We start from the raw sequence: 7,615 nt of genomic DNA, 5'->3' as shown, positions 1-7,615 counted from the left end.
AAATTAATAAAAAAAATTCTTAAACTTGATAAACACGGAACTATCCATCTGTTGAAAAAATTATTGTTAGTGGTAGTGGTTTGACATACAGATCACAAAATTAATTTTCTAATTACAAATTTGAAATAAATTAATTTTATTTTAACAATAAGGCAAAGTTTCTTTATTGATTATTAAAATTATTAAANCCTATGGTAGATTCAAATAATTTGTGAATCAAAAAGGGAGAACACTTAGATAGAGGTTTATCTCCAGTTGCATGCACTACTAAGAATGCTGGCTGACTAGATGTCTTCACATTTGCTGTTTCTGGCTTGTCTGTATTTTTATTTTTAGAAGAATCCATAATGATAATTATTTATTCAGCTCCTGGTGACCCCACCCACCATGGGGCCCAACAAGGGGATGCCGTCACATGGGAGACTCCCATAGACTGTCACACCAGGGTTTCCCAAGAGCTATACCCACACAATGTAGTCAAGAAGAGCACATCTTGCCTAACATGTCTGCCTGGTCTGCATCGATCAGTTGACTCCAAGCCGAGGTCAAGAATGACTCAACGACCAGCCGATTGACTCAAACGGAGCCTGATTTGAGCCTCCCGTTTATCCGAAGCAGGGGCCAAAGTAGTGTGTTGGGGACGTTGTGTTGCCCCTCAACTACCAGGATCCCCCTTTCCGGCATACGGGACACCATGCACGGCAAACACGTGGGTGGGCGTTCAGATCGCAGGGATGGTAAGGAGGAGCTTTGTGTAGGACCGACCTATGCCTCTCGCCTGAGGGGAGCTTCAACCATCAGCAATGACGATACCGAGAACGGCACGAAGCAATTAGAGGGGTCGAACAAAAGACAGGAAATGAATGAGGGGTGTGTTGAATGTTCATCAGAGGTGGTGAATCAGGAGGAGTCAAACACACAGAGTGAAATGAACGAGTATATAACAGTAGAAAATAAAAGAAAAACAAGAAGAAACACAAAAAATGCGAATACTCAACGAAAGCCGAAAGATACCGACATAAACGAAGGGAGTGAAACCGACACTAATTACAACGAAAATAACGAAAAGAAAGAACGAAATGGACCCGGGAAAAAAGAAAAGCACAAGTAGAACTAAAAAAACGTACCAAAGCAGAACATCTAATAGAAGACGACGAAAAAGGTATTACTAAAAAAGAATGCGAGATTATAAGTGAAACGGAAATAACAGATGTCGACGAAAATTAAAATTGACTTATATATTATTAAAACAATCATGGCGATCAACATAGCTTCTATTAATATTAATGGATTAAAAAAAAGAGGAACAAGTACATTCTTAACGACTTTAAAACAACGGCGTTTTGACGTCATTTTTGTCCAAGAAACACATGTAAGATCAATCGAACAAAAACTGTTTCCACTGTAGAACTGTCTCTGGTCTTATGGGAAAGAAAATTCGGCAGGTACTGCAATATTTGTAAGGTCTGACTTGCAAGTGGAAAAGACAGAAAAAGATGCAGAAGGGAGAATAATAACAGCAGACATTTACATAGACGATAACAAAATAAGACTTTTAAGCATATATGCCCTTGTAACACCAAGAGAAAGGATAGATTTCTTCCGCTCCCTTGACCATTACGTTGAAACAGGCGTGTATTACATAATCGCAGGAGGCGATTGGAATTGTATAACAAATAACGCACTGGACAAGGAAGGGGGAAATAACATAACATCAAGCAGAACCTCAGAAACTCTAAAAAGATTTATGAGTAACCACCAACTTATAGACATATGGAGAAAACAACATCCAACCGAGAAAACGTTCACTCACATAACCAGTAAATGTAGCACAAGGATTGACAGATTCCTTGTCCGATCCAAACTGGAAAAAGTAATAGAACGCACAGACATCGAACCTTGCTACTACTCAGATCATGAAATGATTACAGTGAAAATTAACACTCTTCCTCTCTGCAAACAGGGCAAAGGATACTGAAAACTAAATAATAAGCTGCTAAAAAACGAAGAAATTGAGAGTACCAATAAATTTATAGAAAAATACCTACAAAAGCAAGAAGGAAAAAATATTATTTGATGATGGGACAATTTCAAGACAGAAATAAAAACATTTCTCATAAAAATTGCTAGGAAAAAATCACACGAAAGGAAATCAAACGTAAAATATCTAAAGAAACAATTAAGATTACTTTTGAATTTGCCCCAGGAGGACACAAACAAAATTAAACAGATTAAAGATGAAATTAAAAAAATATAAAAAGTGGAAGTAGAAGCAGCAGCAATCAGAGCCAGAGTCCAAACTCTCGAAGACAATGAACGACCGACTAAACATTTCATACGAATGGAAAACACAAAAAACCAAAACAAAATCAGACAAATACGAACAGAAAAAGGAATCATAAATAACAGAACAGAAATACTCAAAGAATGCCAGTCGTTTTTTACAAAATTATACAGCAAAGACAGCACGGTAGCTACATACCCAGAAAATAAATTAATAGAAAAAATAACCCAGATAAGCCCCGAAAATAGAACAAAGATGGAAGAAAATATAACTGCCAACGAATGCTGGAATGCAATCAAAGAACTCGGTGAAAATAAATCTCCAGGTCTAGATGGCCTAAGTAAAGAATTCTATAAAGTGTTCTTCAGGCAGCTGGCCAAACCCCTGACCACCCACCCTCTTTAACGAAATAGCGAAAAACAGCATCCCTCACTCGATGTACAAAGGCATAATCAAAGTAATTCCGAAAAAAGCCGATGCAACTGTGTTAAATGACTATAGACCGATTACACTTTTAAACGTCGATTATAAATTCTTGGCAAAAATAATATCCTCCCGCCTCTCATTGGTACTGAAAAACAACATCAGCCCAGAACAATCGTGCGCCTTGCCCAAAAGAAAAATTCATGACAATATCCATCTAATAAGAAATACAATAGACTACATCAACCAAAAGAATAGTCCTGGTTGCCTCATAACAATAGACATGGACCATGCATTCGACAGATTAGATCATCAGTTTATGATGAACGTACTAAAAAAATTAGATCTAGGAGAAAAAGTAATTAAAATTATAGAGACTTGCTACGCAAAAATGAGCAGCACAGTACTACTAGACGGATGTTTCAGTGACGTGATAGACATAAAGAAGTCAGTCAGACAAGGGTGCCCCCTGTCGATGCTGCTCTTTGTAACTGCAATAGACACATTAATCAAAACAATAAAAGACGACAAACATATAGGTCTGCGAGTTCCCGGGAGTACAACTGAAACTAAGGTAATAGCGCATGCAAACGATTTAACCTGCTTTTGTACTAACGAAAAGAGTATAAGAAGGCTAGCTCAACTACTGCAACACTTCGAAACTATATCAGGGCTAAAGGTCAACATCCGAAAGACGGTCGGAATCAAATTAGGCAGCTGGCGAAAAAAACCAATTTATCCGCACAACCAAATCGAATGGAAAACCAAAGCAAAAATCTTAGGAATTCCTTTCAATGAGGTTAAAGAAACATTAAAAAGAAAATTTGACTCGATAATTGAAAAATGCAAAAACATAGTAAACAACGTGAACAGTAGAAACATCAACCTCATAGGGATAGCCTTAATATATAACACGCAAATATGCAGCAAGATCCAGTTTATGGCAAACTTTATCTCAATTCCCCGCGACATAATTAAAAAAATAGAATCATTAGGCTTTAAAATTTTAATATGGAATAACAAACCAGACAAATTAAAAAGAAACATAATGATTAACAAATTAGAAGACGGAGGAATAAACATGCCCATCTGGAGACAAAAATTAAAGCTCAAATCCTCAACCACTTAAAAGAACTAATTCTGGGAGACAATAAGCTGTGGGCACTGTTAGCCACATACTGGATAGGAATGAAATTATGAAATAGCAACAAATCCTTAAACTCAAATCTGAGAGCGAGAAGCTGGATAATATCACCCTTCTATCAGGTTGCATCCAAAATATATACAAAATTCGTAAACAAACAAACAGAAATAAAATGGGAGAAAAGTAACACCAAGTCCCTCTACCACACCCTATTAAACAAAGTAAAAGAAGAACCACATATTGTAAAAAAATGTCCAAATATAAACCACAAGAAAAAATGGCAGATCATCAAAGAAATAAAAACCCTTCCTAAAAATACCGATATGCACTAGCTAATATCTCACGATCTCCTAGCTACCGGACACTTCCTCCACTATCGTCACATAGTATCTCAACCCGACTCACTGTGCAAAGTATGCAACGAAACAGAAACTATAGAACACCTTTTCTATGAATGCCGAAGAACGAAAGAAGCGTGGAAATATATAAACACGCTTCTTGTAAAATGCGACAAATGTAAAACCCTAAAACTAACCCCGATGACAGCGACTTTCGAACAAAAAGAAGATTGGTGTAAACAATGTCAAATAATACTGGCCGAGACAAGGTTCGTACTATGGACAGCAAGAAACGAAACCCGATTTAATAAGAAAAAATTGACAGACAAACATCAGATACAAACTAAATTACAGGTTAAAAACTGTCGCAAAAATGTGGAAAACGAAGCTAAACGACGTTCATTTCGAGAAAACATGAAATAAATATAATCTTGTGTAATTACTAGTTGTGAACATAAAAGGATAAAATGTAAACGACAAACAGCTATGTGAGCGTAACACCAGTTACGCGAAGAATAGTACGATGTAATTATTTTTGTAAATAAATTATTGTTTGTTTTCAAAAAAAAAACAGGAATCTACTTTGTTTTGCCCATCCCACAGTTTAAACCCACTTGTTCTAAATGCTCTAGTACGGGGATGAGCAACACACAGCCCGTTAAACATGTTTATGCGGCCCGCCAAGCATTGCTAAAATTGAATTTATTTTATCGACTTTCTCCCATCAATATATTGTTATAAAATTATTTATAATAAAATGGTAGTACATACTAAACTGAAACAATTTTTCGTGACGAGTTACTCACTTGTCGGCAAGTTGTTCAAACATGCAATACAAACGCACCGCATCTGTGCAATTTTTTGTGACGAGATACACACTTGTCTGCAACTTGTTCAAACATGTANAAGTATTCATTTTTCTCTAAGAAATACATGAGACGTCTGTTTACCATCCTTTAAAAAAGTTTAAACAGGCAACTTGTCAGAGATTGGTCTGTACTTAGACAAATTCTTGCTGTCTTTACCTGGCTTGGGAATGAAAATAATGATAGATAGCTTCCAAGGAAAAGTATGTTCTGTCCATATTCTGTAAACAGACACAGGATATTAAAAATCTGTCAAACAATTCCCTTTCTAATCATGCTGTACTGGATTTTATCTGGGCCTACAACACTATTCCCCAAGCAAGAGATCACTGTATGTACTTCTATGCTGGTAAATGGCACATTATATTCCTCATTAGATGAAAAATGCAGATTTAAATTTTCTTTTTCTCTTTGTGCTTTATAAACCTGAAAATTCCTTGCATACATAATATTGCTAAATGAAGCAGAAAATGTTTCACCCAACAAATCAGCAATACCCAGTATATCGCTAATTATTGTGCCATTATTTTCTAGAATCGACAGAGTGAGAAGCATATTTCCCATTGATTTTATAGACTTTTTTCCAGACTGCTTTTGAGCTGGTGGAAGATGTTATGCTAGAAAGATACTTCCTCCAAATATCCCTTTGGCTTTGCCTTCTTATTCTTCTGGCATTTGCCTTCACTTTTTGAAAAGCAATAAAGTTGTTAGTAGTAGTGTAACTTCTGAAAATCTCCCAAGCTTTCTTATGTTTTTTAAATGCTGCCTCACGCTTCTATTCCCATGGTTTCAAATGTTTTGGATATCTGGTTGATGTTTTCCCAATTGTTTTTTCAGCTGCCTGTATGATACTGAAAGTAACAACTTCAACTGCATCATTAATATCAGCAATATTCACCATATCCTCTTTGAAGATAGCCATAAAGGAAAAAACAGGCCAATCAGCAATTTCCAATTTCCAGCGTAGTGGACTAGCTGTTTCACAGCTTTCTCTCCCTTCATATTTTAGAAATATTAAGAAGTGGTCGCTAGGGCATAGATTAGTTAATTAGTTAGTTTGATAGAGTTTATTGGCGACAGGACCATACAGGCCAAGTTGCGCAATGGCAAATAATATANGCTGTTAACTAGCAATTTTAGCAATTCTTGTGTTTCTTGAAAGGCGTGAGTGCAATATTATTGTCAAAAAGGTAATATTAGAGTTTTTTTTATTCAAAATTAAGTTTTCCTACAAATTTTTTTAACTTTCAAATTTTTAATCCATAATAGCATGTCGGAAAAGCAAACAAAAAAACGAAAGGTTGCGGATGAGCACAGGCATTTCCAAGAAAAGTGGAAATTTGATTATTTTTTCACTTTCGTCGAAAATAAAGCTGTATGCTTAATATGCTCAGAAACTGTGTCGACATTAAAAAAATATAACATAAAAAGGCATTACGATACAAAACATGAACAATAATATAAAAACTTAACAGGACAACTCCAGATAGATAAGTTTAATCAAATAAAGAAAAACTTGGAAAAACAACAGGCTATTTTTAAAAATCAAGCTATTTTATCAAATACGGCAGTAAAGGCTAGTTTTGTTGTCAGTCAAATACTGGCAAAAAAAATGAAACCCTTTGGAAAGATGATAAAAGAATGTCTGACTGCTGTTGCAGAAATAGCATTTCCTGATAAAATAAATATTATTTCAAAGATTAGTTTATCAACATTCACCGTTGCAAGAGAATTGAAGACTTGTCTGTGAACATAGCAACAACGCTTCGTGAATGCATCGCAAAATTTGAATACTGTTCTTTGGCACTTGATGAGAGTTGCGATATTAGCGATACAGAACAACTGGCTATATTTTTACGTGGTATTGACACCAAATTTAATATTACCGAAAAATTGTGTTCACTGATTCCAATGCAAGGGACTACAACCGGCAAAGACCTGTACGATAAACTAAAGTCTGTGTTGGAAAATTTTTCAATTTCATTAGAAAAGATTATTGGTATATCGACAGATGGAGCACAAGCAAAGTCAAGCATGGACATAGAAGTATCAGGAAGGCTATTTCAAGACATTAAGGTCACAGGAAGGGAAATATTTGTTAACCACTGCATAATTCACCAGGAAAATTTGTGTGCGAAAAGATTAAGTTTGCCAAATGTCACAGTACCAATAATTAAACTAATCAATTTTATAAAGTCGCACGCATTAAATCACTGTGAATTTGAAGAATTCCTAAAAGATTTAGACACTGAATATGGCAACGTGGTTTTTAATACTGAAGTACGTTAACTTAGTAGATATGTTTCACACTTAGTAGAGTGTTTCACACTAGGTGGAAGACAGTTAGCTATGCTATTAATTTTAATTAGGAACAGAGTCACACTCAAAATGGAGCCTTGAGGAACACCTTCTTGTTGCGTGAAAGGCCTAGATAATGATTGCCAATCCTAACTTCAAATCTTCGATTCTCTAGAAACTTTTTTATAAAAATCAGCAAATTACCTCGCAATCCGAATTGGTCCAGATCATGGAGTATCCTGTTTCGCCAACAGCGATCATA

Source organism: Centruroides sculpturatus, unplaced genomic scaffold (genome assembly GCF_000671375.1).
Source record: "Centruroides sculpturatus isolate CEXI.00-Female unplaced genomic scaffold, Cexi_2.0 scaffold2042, whole genome shotgun sequence".
NCBI classification, from domain to species: Eukaryota; Metazoa; Arthropoda; class Arachnida; order Scorpiones; family Buthidae; genus Centruroides; species Centruroides sculpturatus.
Note: the sequence above shows the minus strand (reverse complement) of the source record.